This window comes from Paroedura picta, chromosome 6, assembly GCF_049243985.1.
Source record: "Paroedura picta isolate Pp20150507F chromosome 6, Ppicta_v3.0, whole genome shotgun sequence".
Lineage (NCBI taxonomy): Eukaryota > Metazoa > Chordata > Lepidosauria > Squamata > Gekkonidae > Paroedura > Paroedura picta.
This window is the reverse complement of record NC_135374.1, coordinates 62,285,749-62,300,175: the sequence shown is the minus strand read 5'-3', so window position 1 is coordinate 62,300,175 and position 14,427 is coordinate 62,285,749. Positions and strand designations below refer to the sequence as shown.

The following is a 14,427-nucleotide window of genomic DNA, read 5'->3' as shown; positions in this document are numbered from 1 at the left end:
CTGAGTGTTTTGTGTCCCTGTAGGGTCACTGTACATGTGAGGGAGAAGCCAAACTTCCAAGGACTGGCTTTTCCTTTACACACAATGTACAATGCCTGGTCTGATGGTTGATTGTATGGTAGAAGAAGATATTTGTGGTTGTCACAAAGATATGCCAAAGCCATCTAAGGTTGAAAAAAAACCCGTTGTTCTACAGATCTGCAATGTGGATTGTGGAGGAGGATCCAGGTTTAAATTATTGTGTTTTCAGATCAAAAGAGTATCTTAATATGCCCTTCAGTGGTTTTTTTGCCCTGCCTGCCCCGGCCATGCTCAGCCCAAAGTGCCCTCCAGCGCTGAGCTCAGCACCACCCACCAGGCACATTTTTTCCGCGCATCTCTCTTGATTGGCTGCCACTCGGACTCCGCCTTCTTTGTTCGGCGGGTCCAGCAAGCGGCAGCACGTGGAGAGGAGGCGAGGCGATGTGGGAGCCAGGCCTGTGCAACTGCGAGCGAGTCAGAAAAATGTGGTCTTCTTTTTGCCTGCCTGCCCCAGTGAGCCTCCCCGCTTCTCTACAGAATCTTCCTTGTTTGTCTGTCCTCCTAATACCAACCCTACTTAGCTTCCCAGTTGGAGGGGGGAGGGGGGCCCGCCGCTGCAGCATGTCCCACCTTTCAGCCCATGAATTCTGGTCATCTTACCGTATGCCCACTTGCAGGGGACACTCTCAGGAATGCGGAGATGTGTCATTTCGAGTGATCCAAAGATCTTTTTGTGGTGCAACCTGTCCTCAGTTTCTGGTTTTGGATCAGGCAACAGGGCATGTCTTTTCAAAGGGGGAAGTTCCCTGAATCTGGAGCGTATGATACATGGGGGCCCGTACTTTATTTTGGGATTCAGAGCTCTTTTAAATATTGTTGGTTGAATGATTTCACAAATAAGAACAAATAAGGAATAAGTAACCAGCTTCAGCCTCCTCTCTTATTATTCCAGAACAATGTGGATCTGATGTTTATTCATTGGTTTGCCCACATCCACGTTTTCCCACCAAAAGTCTTCCTAGCTAGCTAGTTAATGCCTTACACCAGTGGTCCCCAACCTTTTTATCACCGGGGACCACTCAACGCCTTTTACTGAGGCCCGGTGGGGGGGGGGTAGTTTACTCCTCTACTCTCAACCACTGTCCTAATGCTCTCTGATCGCTATGGTAATGTTTAAAAATCCCTTCAAAATAAGATACAGACACGCCACAACAATGAACATAAGGAACATTTTATTTTCATGGAAATTTTAACTCATGGCAATGACAAATCAATGGGAACCCTTAGCTTGTTTCTCTGCAATGAGATAGTCCCATCTGGGAGTGATGGGAGACAATGACACCCGAAGTGTGTTGTAAAGGGCTGGGGGGGATGAAGTAAAGGGCCGGGGGGGGGGGGAAAGAAGGCGTCCTTCGGGGCCCACCTCCAATTTGTTGAAGGACCACACAACACAATGAAGCAATAAAGAGTGAGAGATTAAAAGAGTTTTTATGTCAAAGATTTAAAATAAAAAAATACATCTAGTATCACAACCAGCTAATAGTAAACAGGGTCATAGGCCTGGAAACGAGTGGAAAGACAATGGAGCATTTGTTCTGGACTAATTTTTGCTTACGAAATGTCTACCTGCTGAAGAAAAAAATACTATAAAAACAGAACAGTGAAATTTACTCTCATGAACAACTACAATAAGACTTCTTTAACTTAGGCTTCTGGCCTTCCCGTTGCTCACATTAACTTGACTCCTCTCTTTCCCTGCCAAAAAGGAATGTTTATTTCTATAAAATGACTTGAATTGCTATTAAAATGCTGTAGGGAATGAATTTTCTTGTATGATTAGCTCTGATTTATTTTTTCCACAGTGGTGTGAACATTATAGTGCATAACAGAATGTTAACAATCTGCTGTGAATTTTCTGTAATGATATTCCAGCTTTGCACAGTCAGTAAACTCTGTGGAAAATGCTTCAGTCCAAATTGGATCCCTGTTCAGAACTGGAGAATCATATGTTACACTGAAAGATGAAAAGAATCATGATGGCTTTCAATATCTCACTGTACATATGCTTTCTTAATCTGTTTCAGGCTCCCTCAGAACCAATCAAGTATCTTATATCAACTAAAAAATCAACTAAATGCATAAAATAAAATAAATAAATAAAAGAATTACAATGATTCTCCCCTCTACAGAGATAGTTTCCCTGTAGAAAATGGCTGCTTTGGACTCTATGGCATTGTATCCCAGGGCGGTATCTACTCCCCACAAACTGTACCCTCCCCTAATTCTGCCCCCAGCTCTCCAGGAATTTTCCAACCTGGAGTTGACAACTGCTTCTTAGTATTAAAAGAAGAGTTGTAGAAAAAAAGTATGGCTGCATTTAAATAGGGATAGGAATTAGGAATGTCAGGATTCTAGAAGTGTGAATTAGGAGCAGAATGGCTGCATGACCAGGGAAATTTAAGTCTAATCCTAGGCAGTTATTCCAGTCTAAGTCTATTGATTTCAATGGATTTAGATAAAAGTAATTTTTTCACACTCTGCTGAGACACCGAATGGCACTGTTACAATCTCTGAGCTTAATCTAACTCTTAGGGTTGTTGGGAGGTTAAAGGGTGGAGGTGTCAGAAACCCCCAGGTTCTTCCATGAATTATATATCAAATGTAGTTAGGTGCTCAGAATCTGGCTTGGTGTAAATTATAGCAGCCTGTCTCTGATATATGATTTATAACGATCTCATTCCCACCCTGCATTCTTTCACTTCTCTCCCCTCCACCTCACACCATCTCTTGTATTTCCCTGCCCCCGTGTCCTGGAGCCTGGACTCTTATCAGGATGTTATCAGAATGGATTCCCACCGGGGGGAGGGGGAGACCAGGGGAACATATATGCAAAGACTTGTGCCTTGAACCTCAGTTTCGTCAATACCTTGAATAAATGAACTTGCTTGCTTAATAAATGTAAACTTTGCTTAAGTAAAGAGTTTGTGTTTTTGGCCTAAAGAATATTCTTTTGTACCCCTTCCTTTTGCTTCAAAGTCAGGAGTCATGAGCTCACTCGAGTTCCCGCTCTTAGGTTGGTATAGCAGAGATGGGTGTGCTCAAAACAACATCCCAGGAGGGGCGGTCATATAAATTCAAATCTAAATAATAAATCAAATAAACAAGACACCGGGATAGGATTAACTAGCTTTAGAACAAGGCAATCTAGACTTCTAGTTAACAAACATAACTAAGCAGCGACTGCATTCTGTAAGACTAAACCAACGAACACAAATAGCCAAGGGGAAGCAGACCATTCCATTGTAACATATAAAATAAGTATAATACAAGGACTATAAAGGTAAAGGTAAAGGTATCCCCTGTGCAAGCACCGAGTCATGTCTGACCCTTGGGGTGACGCCCTCTAGCGTTTTCATGGCAGACTCAATACGGGGTGGTTTGCCAGTGCCTTCCCCAGTCATTACCGTTTACCCCCCAGCAAGCTGGGTACTCATTTTACCGACCTCGGAAGGATGGAAGGCTGAGTCGACCTTGAGCCGGCTGCTGGGATCGAACTCCCAGCCTCATGGGCAAAGCTTTCAGACGGCTGCCTTACCACTCTGCGCCACAAGAGGCTCTTACAAGGACTATATGTATATCTGAAAGCTTTTTCCCCAAAATAAGACATGCTTTCTTTTCCCAAAATAAGAAATATTGCTGTAACCAGTTATATTCTTCTGTGAGAACTTATCTACCTAGGCAGAGAACATAACATACACTAGCCTGTTGAGAATATATAGCTTCCTACTACACTTGTGAATGGTGCATATCTGAGTACTTGTCCCCAAATTCCTCTCTGTACTTTGAAAGCTCCCCATGGTGCTAGTTTGCTACTATCTGTTGTTGTGGACTGAACTGAACATTTATCTATTTAATTCTTCTAGTATTGTTCCATATGAACAGCATCATCAGGATAATTCCAAGTATGCCAACTGGTTTGAACCCCAGGGTAAAGTCTTCCAAAGGTATGTTTGATATGTAGTAATAATGTTTAGTTCCTTCTCTAATACTTCTTTTAAAAGAATGCCTCAAACTCTGTACATATGCCCTATTTCTTTATATAATCTTTTAAAATATAAATATAAGAAAAATATAAGCAAAAGAACAGAAGCTATATTGATTTACCTACTTTGTAAATTAGTTTAGCCCACTTTTCCCACTCAGTGCAGATTTATAGCTTACCATGTTAACAAATAACAAAAGATATCAAATTTCACAAATATTGTTTGTGATCAGCAGACCAATTCACAAGGCAAATAGGTGCCTTATTTTGGGAAAACAGGTGACACCATGTTTGTCCTTGACAAAATCAGCCTGCAAGCAGGCACTTCTAAGATTACCATTCCAACTCTGAGGTGTGAGCTTGGAGTTCTCCTGCAATTGTAACTAAACTCCAGACTAGAGAAATCCATTTCCTTAGAGGAAATAGCAGCTTTCTCTTCCCTTCCCAAAACCAAGCCCTCCTCAGGCATCTCCCCCCAAACATGAGGAATCTCCCTGGCCTTATTTTTGACACATCTTCCATCCTACTAGGATTGCCAGGTCCCTCCTTGAAATTGACAGGAGATGCAGGAGACTTGCCAAGAATGAAGGAGGGAGAACCAAGGTACATCACTGGAGAGTGATGTGAGAATGCCACTTCTAGCATGTACAGGAAGTGACATCATCATGTTGGGATGTCCTGGTGATGTTCTGGTATTTGGGCAAAAACTGTATGGTAATAATGACCTCTCCACACATTTCCCCCTGAAATACCAGAGCATTGCCCAGATGGTACCAATGTAATGATGTCAATTTTGGTATAGTTTTGAAATAATGTTGCCACATTGCGAGCTACAAATCCAGGGTCCTCTTCCTGCTCCGGGTAATTCCTCTTACTGACGTCAATTGGCAGCAGAGGGCAAAGCCCGTAAGCAGGAGATTCCCACTGCTAGTGGGAGCTGGAAGCCCTACTTTCCAGCTCCAGGAACAGAAGGGAAACAACGTGGTGTAAAATTGGTCTCTTTCTAATTAGGCAGGCATGATATTGGATCTTATGTGGTGAGTACCTTTGCTGGAGATGCACAAAATTAGGATTGCCCCCTCGATCTTGTAGGGCTAGATGCCTGTACAACTTTACCAGCAGGATCTGTACAAATTATTTGAACAGAAAGTACAGAAAACAACATTATTTTATTTTTCTAAATGAGCTTTTTGTGTAGCATGGGTTTGTACAAACCAAGGTCTAGCAAGAAAAAAAATTACAGAGCACTTGTTCTCCTTAATTTCTTTTCAGCCAGATGTGAACATAATGTCTCCTTGCAATAAACAAGTGCAGTACATAATTCCCCATTCGTCTGTTTTTAATTGGCCTCTTATTGTTGCATTCTCTAATGGAGAGAATAAATGAATAAATAGCTTTTATGCAGAATACACTTTCATTATGTAGAAATGCTCAATTCGTAGCTCAAGCTATTTTTAGATCCTGCATTACAATATAAATGTTTCCTTTATTCCAAGAAATTCAGGAAGTAAAAAAATGACATCTCCCAATTAATATTTTGGAGATGTCTCCTCATAGCATTTCAGTATTCCTCAGAAACTTTCTTTACTTCAGTGCATAGTATTTCAAAGTTTACAGAAAAAAAGATTGCTCCTTCTGAGTGATGCTTATGAATACATACAATCTGTAAAATTCAGAATGAACCCTGTCTCACAAGTTGATGGGAGGGGAATCACATTGCCAGCAATACAAAGATTGCAGGTGGGGCATATTGACTGCAGCAAGCAGCACTTCTTCTGGTTAAGCAGTCAGAAGTGATGTTGTGGTATCATGGAACACCACTTTCCCCATGGTGTAGCACCAAGAACCTGGAGAAATAGCTCCGGGCACCACCCTGGCCTCAACCAAAAGCCTGGAGGAAGAGCTCCATCTTACAGGCCCTGTGGAACTCAGAGAGCTCCATCAGGGCCCTCACTTCTTCTAGGAGCTCATTCCACTAGGTTGGGGACAAGGCCAAAAAGGCCCTAGCCCTGACTGAGGTCAGGTGGATATCCTGGGGGACCGGAATAGCCAGCAAATTCATACCCACAGAGGGAAGGGCCCTGCAGGGGGCATAGGCAGATAAGTGGTTCCTCAGATAGGTGGGACCCAGGGCGAGTATAGCCTTAAAGGTTAAAATCAAAACCTTGAACTTGATCCAGAAGCAGACTGGTAACCAGTGCAGCTACTGCAACATTGGCTGGGTATGGGCGCTCTGAGATGTTCTAGTGAGGACCCTCTCAGCTGAATTTTGCACCAGCTGCAATTTCCAGGTCAAAGACAAGGGCAGGCCTGTGTAGAGTGGGTTGCAGAAGTCTAATCTGGAAGTGACTGTTGCATGGATCACTGTGTCCAAGTGGTCAGAGGACAGGTAGAGCACTAGTAGCCATGCTAGGCGAAGGTGGAAAAATGCCGTTTGGGCTACTTTTGTGATATGAGTTTCCACTGACAAGGAGGCATCGAATATTACCCCCATGTTCCTGGTGGCTGGTGTGGGTGTGACTTGCAACCTGTCCAGGCAGGGTAGATGTGCTTCCTGATCCTGCCCCCTGCTGCCCAACCACAGTACCTCCATCTTCGAGGGGTTGAGTTTCAGATGATTCTGCCTGCGTCATCCAGCCACTGCTTCCAATCAACTGACAAATGTATCCAGGGGGGAATTCACCTGGCAATCCACCAGGAGGTAGAGCTGGGCGTCATTTACATATTGGTGACAACCCAGCCCAAAGCCCCAGACCAGCTGGGCTAGAGGACACATAAAGATGTTAAAAAGTGTGGGGGAGGCTATCACCCCTTGTGGTACTCCACAAGGGAGCACAAACTAAAAGTATGAGGATGGCCAAATTGCACAGGTCGAGCTGGCACTGGATATCATCTGTTAGGGTAGCGATCCTCAACCTGTGGGCCACGGACCACATGTGGTCCGTCAACTAATTGGAGGTGGGCCGCGAAGGACACCTTCTCCCCCCCCCCAGCCCTTTACTTCATCCCCCCCCAGCCCTTTACAACACACTTCGGGTGTCATTGTCTCCCATCACTCCCAGATGGGACTATCTCGTTGCAGAGAAACAAGCTCAGGGTTCCCATTGATTTGTCATTGTCATGAGTTAAAATTTCCATGAATATAAAATGTTCCTTATGTTCATTGTTGTGGCGTGTCTGTATATTATTTTGAAGGGATGTTTAAACATTACCATAGCGATCAGAGAGCGTTAAGGTAGTGATTGAGAGTAGAGGAGTAAACTACACCCCCCCCCACGGGCCTCAGTTAAACTGCCAAGCATTCAGTGGTCCCCGGTGATAAAAAGGTTGGGGACCACTGTGTTAGGGCAACCATCACAGTCTCAACCCCGTGGCCAGGATGGAAGCCAGACTGGTATGGATCAAGGGTCGAAGTTTCCTCCAAAAAATGCTAGGAGCTGGTCCACTGTGGCCCGCTCCACTGCCTTCCCCAGAAATGCCAAATGAGAGACTGGGTGGTAGCTGGCAAGGTCCCATGGGTCTAGTGATGATTTCTTCAAGAGAGGGCATACCACTGCCTCCTTGAGCCCCCCAGTGAACTCCCCTGATGTAAGGGAGAGTTTCACAATCTCTATCAACAGGCCTCCTGTCTGCTGGTCACTCCATTTGAGCAACCAAGACAGACAAGGACCCAAGGGGCAAGTGGCCACCTTCACTGACTCCAGCAATTTGTCCACTTTAGTTAATGAGAGCCATCTGAAGCCATCAAACACTAACTCCTGTGATGGCCATGGAGCTTCCAGTTCTCTTTCCGTATCAATTGTGGCAGGTAGGTCCTGGTGGAGCAACAAGACTTTGTCCGCAAAATAGCTCCCTAATGCCTCACAACGCAAATCCAATTCACTAAGATTTTGGCTCCCCTCCTCGAGGGCGGTAAGAGATCTAATTAACGTAAGTAGTTGCACCGGACGAGACCTTGCAGATGCAGTTTCTGCAGCGAAGAAGTCACGCTTCACCACTTTCACTGCCATCTCATACACCTTTATAAGCATGTGATAAGATGTCCTTGTCATCTTGTCGCAAATCTTCATCCACACTTGCTCTAGCCATCTCATTTCCTTCTTCCTCTCCCAAAGCTCCTGGGAATACCATGGAGTCTGTTTGAAGTGAGGTTGGAGAGGGTGCTGAGGAGCAATCTTTCTATTTGTATATAAAAAATAAAAATAAAAATTGCAAATATCCTTACCACTTTGTGGCTCTAATATTTGGAGAGAGTCCTCCTGGGTGGAGCGTGTCCAGCCTGTGTTCAGACATGGTTTCCTGTGTCCAGCTTCTGTTTCTGGCTGGATATGTTCCATGAGCCAGTCAGGGCACACCCAGCAAATCTGGATGCCGTGATTGGGCCAGCACTTAGAGGGCCTGCCCACATAAGCTGGCCATACGCTGCATCAGGGCACTATGCTAGGAAAAGGTACGCTGTTGCAATGACTTCTTTGCTGCAGAAATTGCATCTGCAAGCTCTCGCCCGGTGCAACTATTTACGTTTATTATTATTATTATTATCATTATCATCATCATCATCATCATCATCATTATCATTATTATTATTATTATTATTATTATTATTAAATATTAATAATAATAATAATAATATGTTAATTAGACATTTCCTTAGGCATATAAAGGGTTCTTTTTTGGTTTTAAAAGTTACAAAGTAATGACACAACAGTATACTTGCTGTGATTTAACTCTGGCCTCTTAGAGGCTTCAACTTTTAAGTGCTGTGAGGCACCCAGGAGCAAAAGCTGCCTCTCCAGTCAGGGAGGGAGGAATACAAGTCCCCCTCCCCATACACACTGGCCTCCTTCTGCTTGCAAGCACTCTGGGGACAGAAGCTGCCTCTCCAATGGGGAGGGAGGGGAAGGAATGGGTAGGAAACAATACTATGTAGATTAACTTTTTGGAGCATCTCCAGAAAGCAGGTGCTATTGTTAATGCAAATTCTCACTGTAATGTGATCATGGTCAAAAACAATTAGAGAATCTGACTCTCACACTCTCTCACACATACTCACACACACACTCACACACAATCCTTCTCCCCATTCCGCCCTGCCCTTGCCCCCTTTACCTCTTGCCTCCCTGATCTCCTCTCTGGTCTCTCCCCCTCTCTCAGATGCACACACACATTCCTTCCCCCCCTGCTCTCACCCCCCTTATCATTCACTTCCCTGACCTACTCCTTGGTTCCCCCCCCCCAGACAGAAACCCAGGCTCCCTTCTGCCTCCCAGCTCTTCTCCCCCTCTCCTAACCTCTTGCAGCGGCACTGGCCGGGCCTGCTGCAGCACCTCCCGAGCCTGCGGAGACTTTGCAGCTGCCTAATAGGCCCACACCACCTCGGCCTCAGCCTTGGCCTCTTCTACCAGCCATCCCCTGCCTCTTCTAGCATGCTCTCTGGGATGGGACTATGGATATTCACATATGTTTTAGGGGTCATGCTGGAAGATGTGTTCCACATAAAAATATATATATGGAGGTGAGAGGGGGCTGGCAGGAGCTTAGGCAGATAGTAGGCAAACTTGATATGTATTCATGACAACATCAATTAAGGCAGGAAATGGAGGAGGAAGCTAACTGAAATCCCAAGCTGCCTCATTGGGTAAATACAAATTCCCTTCCAAGGATGGGGGAGAAATCGCATTTTACCTGGATTCTCAAACTGTGTGGCAAACAGGTTGTGCATTCAGATCTGTACCTTAACTGCAAGATTTAAGTGTGAAAGGTCTGTTGTTCCGCAGAACATTAGGGCAGCTATTGTGGGGTTTTTTTGCAGGTTTGGAAACAGTCTAAGGGATGCTTGTGGTACTGTGTTAAGTATAAAGCAGAACTTTAGCCAAGTTTTACAGAAACTCTGAACTTTGACCACAAATCAGCCAGTATTTTGATGACAGTTTTGGCTGGATCATGCTTTCAACTTTCAAAAACCAGCTGTCAGGAATAGTTTTGTTGCAACAGACTTACCCAGATATTCTTTCAGAGGTTTTAAAAAATAAAATCTTAGGTCTTTCTCAGTACAGATCTTAGGTTGTATCTAGGCTAGAGTACTGCAATGCACTTTACATAGGGTTATCCTTGAGAAATGTTCAGAAACTTCAACTGGTGCATACTGCTGAGGAAAGGATGTTGACTGGAGTTGGTCGTAGGGAACATATCACTGTAGTCTTGGTCCACCTACACTGGCACCCAGTTTGTTTCAGGGCACAATTCAGTGTGCTAGTGATGATATTTAAAGCTATATATGATTTGGGAAATCATGGCAAATAGATGGGGAAGAAATGGAGGTAGTGACAGATTTTATTTTCCTGGGCTCCAAGATCACTGCAGATGGGGACTGCAGCAAAGAAATTAAAAGACGCTTGCTCCTGGGGAGGAAAGCTATGGCAAATCTAGACAGCATCCTCAAAAGCAGAGACATCACCCTGCCAACAAAAGTGCGTTTAGTCAAGGCTATGGTCTTCCCAGTTGCAATGTATGGCTGCGAAAGTTGGACCATAAGGAAGGCCGAGCGTCAAAGAATTGAGGCTTTTGAAATCTGGTTCTGGAGAAGACTCTTGTGAGTCCCTTGGACTGCAAGGCGAACAAACCGGTCAGTCCTAGAAGAGATCAGCCCTGACTGCTCTTTAGAAGGCCAGATCCTGAAGATGAAACTGAAATACTTTGGCCACCTCATGAGAAGGAAGGACTCCCTGGAAAAGAGCCTAATGTTGGGAGTGATTAAGGGCAAAAGAAGAAGGGGACGACAGAGAATGAGGTGGCTGGATGAAGTCACTGAAGCAGTCAGTGCGAACTTAAATGGACTCTGGGGAATGGTAGAGGACAGGAAGGCCTGGAGGATCACTGTCCATGGGGTCGCGATGGGTTGGACACGACTTCGCACCTAACAACAACATGGTTTGGGACCAACATACCTGTTCCCTCATGAACCTATCTTCATCTTCAGAGGCCTTACCTTGGGTGCTCTGTCCTCTGAGATTAGACAGATGGCAACTTAGGAAAGGGGCTTCTTGCTTGTGATACTAAAACTTTGGAACTCTCTCCCTGGGAAGTTTCATTTTGCCCCTTCTGTTGTCATCTTCCTCTAATAGTAGACTTTGTTTGTTTCTTTAGTGATACCTTCCTCCTGCCCTGTTTTTAATTATTGTTTTTATGTATGGGCATTGTATTGTATTGTATAGGTATGTCACTTGGTTTTAATTAGTTCATGAATGTGTTTTTGTTTGGTTTTAATGAGTTTTAATATATTATATATATTTTTAATCCATTAACAGTCATTGTTGCCCTGATGAGGGCAGAAAGGCAGGGTATAAATTCTATAAATAAATACTATCATTTACCTGAGTTCTAGCATTCTATTAGTTTCCTAAAATTAGAAAGGTCTTCTGAATATGTAAGGATAGTTGGATCTTTCTATTTCTCAGCATTTGTGAAACCTAGATTTGTAATGATTTTACTGAAAAAATAATGATTTTAATAATTTTTTGTGTTTAATTTTCTTACTGTGGTGCACAACAGATAGTTGCCTATAGGAAGTGAATGAAATAAAAATACTCAAAATAATATATATCAAGTTGCTACTTAAAATAATTTTGACTTCTTGCCCTTTTCTACAATTCTAAAACAGCATCTACATAACTGAAAGTGCTGAAAAACCTAACACAAGGAAAATATAAATATGAATATTTGTAGGTAAGTGATAGGATAATGTACTGAAAACATATAATTTTAGTTGTATTATTAACTCCTGGGGAACAGTATTATTTTTATTATTTAAAATATTTGTATGCCACCTTTCCACCCAAATTAGGGTCCGTAAAGCAGTAAGCAATGAAAATAGTGCAAAATATAGACAGAAAGATATGCAATATTTAAAACAAGTAAATACAACACAAAACAGGGAGGAGTTTTAATTTTAATGGTATTCATGCTATGTCATAATCGGGGTTATATGGCTAGATACACATTCCACATTGCTTTTTAAAAAAATCATATGAATATCTCAATTTTAATTTCAACTGATAAATAAAACGAATAGCTGTAATCTGGAAAACTACAGCTGCTATTATGAAATACATTGACTGAAAAGAAAAGGTTGCAGAATTTAAAGCTTTAGGATTTGAATGAATAATAAATGATAGCAATTTATAAAAATCTTCCTTATCTGCACATTGAGTGCTAAACTGAATGTGCAGCTGAATTATTTAGAAGATTATAAGAAATGGAATTACTTAAATATGATCAAATGTTTTTCATATTTTAATGGTGTGTATGAAAAATGGTTAGTCTCTTACCTAAGGACTTCACAACAGAAGCTTTTTGTGTGTTACATTTTAGGCTAAGAAATAAACTGCTGGAGATTCCAAGCTCTTATGTAGACCATATTCTTAGTTACTGTAGTTTATCATATGTTTTCCTCAGCAGAATCTGTTGGTATCTGAAAAATTCATCACTTTGGTCACTTTCACCATTATTCCTCTGCAGAAGTGAGCTTAAATGGATGCTTTGATGGGGGAACTGATATGCATTCAAGTCATTTTAAAAATTGTCAGAAGAAAACACAGTTTCCTGGAGAGAATTCAATTTTACATGCCATGGAGAGTAACTTCTTTCCAGGATATGAACAAATTGTTATCTCATCATGTGTAGGGGATATTCAGAAAATTACTTTATGAAGAACTTTCTGTGTCAAATACAATTGTGTGTTTGAAATCTGCAGTGGGGAACTGTACATGTATCACATGCATATAACTGTTTATGAATACATGGGAGGGAATCTGGAGACAGAATATAATTTGGGATCCTACTCAGTTACATGAAGGCACTTTTGGGGAAGGTCACATTTTAACCTTGTTATAACCTTGCAGCCATTCCATACCAGTTAGTTCTGGTTGGGCAATTTCTGACAATGAGAGTCTCTTTGATGAGGCCTTCTATAAAATATCCACAGAGCTATAATTGTGTGGCCTCAATCTTAGTACCAATTGAATGAAGACCACATATCTCTCTGCTTTCTCTTTTCTCTTTAAAGAGCTAATAACTGCACATGGGAATAAGGCCACATTAATGCCATGAAAATGAAACAATGTGGGCTTGTTCTCTTCTCTTCTCCCTGAAGGGTCCTGATCCAAATTTGGATCTGTGCACCTCCAGTTTTCCTTTTAAATGTAGATACTTAGATTATTTCAAAGTTGTGTCACTTCATATCCTTAAAGAATGCTTCCATTATTTTCATCCTTCTTTGAGCTTGCATGTTGGCCGTACCATAATAGCCAAGCTGAGGCTGGGGGCTGGGACATAAGAGCAAAAGGTGTTCCTGTCCTAACCGATTCCTCTATTTCTTTTATGAGTTTCTCCCATCATTAAAAAAAAAACAGAGTCTGAAAACTTCAGAGCATATACTTCTCATTTCATTATCTTATATTTGAATAGTGAATTCACCTAAATCTCTATATACTTAAATCCTGTGACTGGAGCTGTGAACAGGCAAGTCAGATGTTTCTACAAACTTTAACAACAGCCCATCTGAAATCTTAAAAAAAAATATTTTGGAATGATTTTAAAAGCCTGTATCTTTAAACAACAGATTTCCTCTATGTTCAAGGCTTGGCTCTGTTTTTAAAAGGCAGGAGAAGAGTGTAGGCCCTTTACCAGGTCTATTGGACTTATGGGGGCCAGGTCTGCCTATAGTTGCTAACTCCAAGTTTGAAAATTCATGGAGGTTTTATGGTGGAGTTTGGGGAGGGAGAGGCCTCAGTGGGATATAATGCCACAGAGTCTACCTTCTAAAGAAGCCATTTTCTCCATGGCAACAGAACTCTGTCATCTGGAGCTCAGTTGTAATTCTGGGAGACTTCCAGATCCCACCTGTAGATATATTCTTTCTTTCTTTCTTTCTTTCTTTCTTTCTTTCTTTCTTTCTTTCTTTCTTTCTTTCTTTCTTTCTTTCTTTCTTTCTTTCTTTCTTTCTTTCTTTCTCTCCCTCTCCCTCTCCCTCTCCCTCTCCCTCTCCCTCTCCCTCTCCCTCTCCCCATTTATTTGTTTGTTTGTTTGTTTGTTTGTTTGTTTGTTTGTTTGTTTGTTTGTTTGTTTATTTATTTATTTATTTATTTATTTATTTATTTATTTATTTATTCCACCCTGCCTTCAGAAGCTCAGGGCTGATTACAGGATTATAAAATAAAATTCCAACATACAATAAAATTTAATTCAATAAACTATATTCAACATCTAAAATTTAAAACATTAAAATACCAAGTTAAATATTAAAATGTTAAATATTAAAATTGTGCATAGTGCTTTCTTTCATGGGTGCGGGAGGGGGTCATACA

General features: G+C 42.0%; 1 protein-coding gene across 9 annotated transcripts in view; it reads left to right on the top strand.

Moving 5' to 3' along the window:
- DSCAM (DS cell adhesion molecule) overlaps positions 1–14,427 on the top strand; it is a 603,397-nt gene that overhangs the window by 44,564 nt on the left and 544,406 nt on the right. For 7 of the 9 annotated variants that reach the window (XM_077342744.1, XM_077342749.1, XM_077342743.1 and 4 more), the window contains exon 2: positions 3,945–4,025. The exons of the other annotated variants lie outside the window; for them this stretch is intronic. The gene's annotated coding sequence lies outside the window, so the exon portion shown is untranslated. The remainder of the gene's footprint in view (positions 1–3,944; positions 4,026–14,427) is intronic. 9 annotated transcript variants of the gene reach the window in all.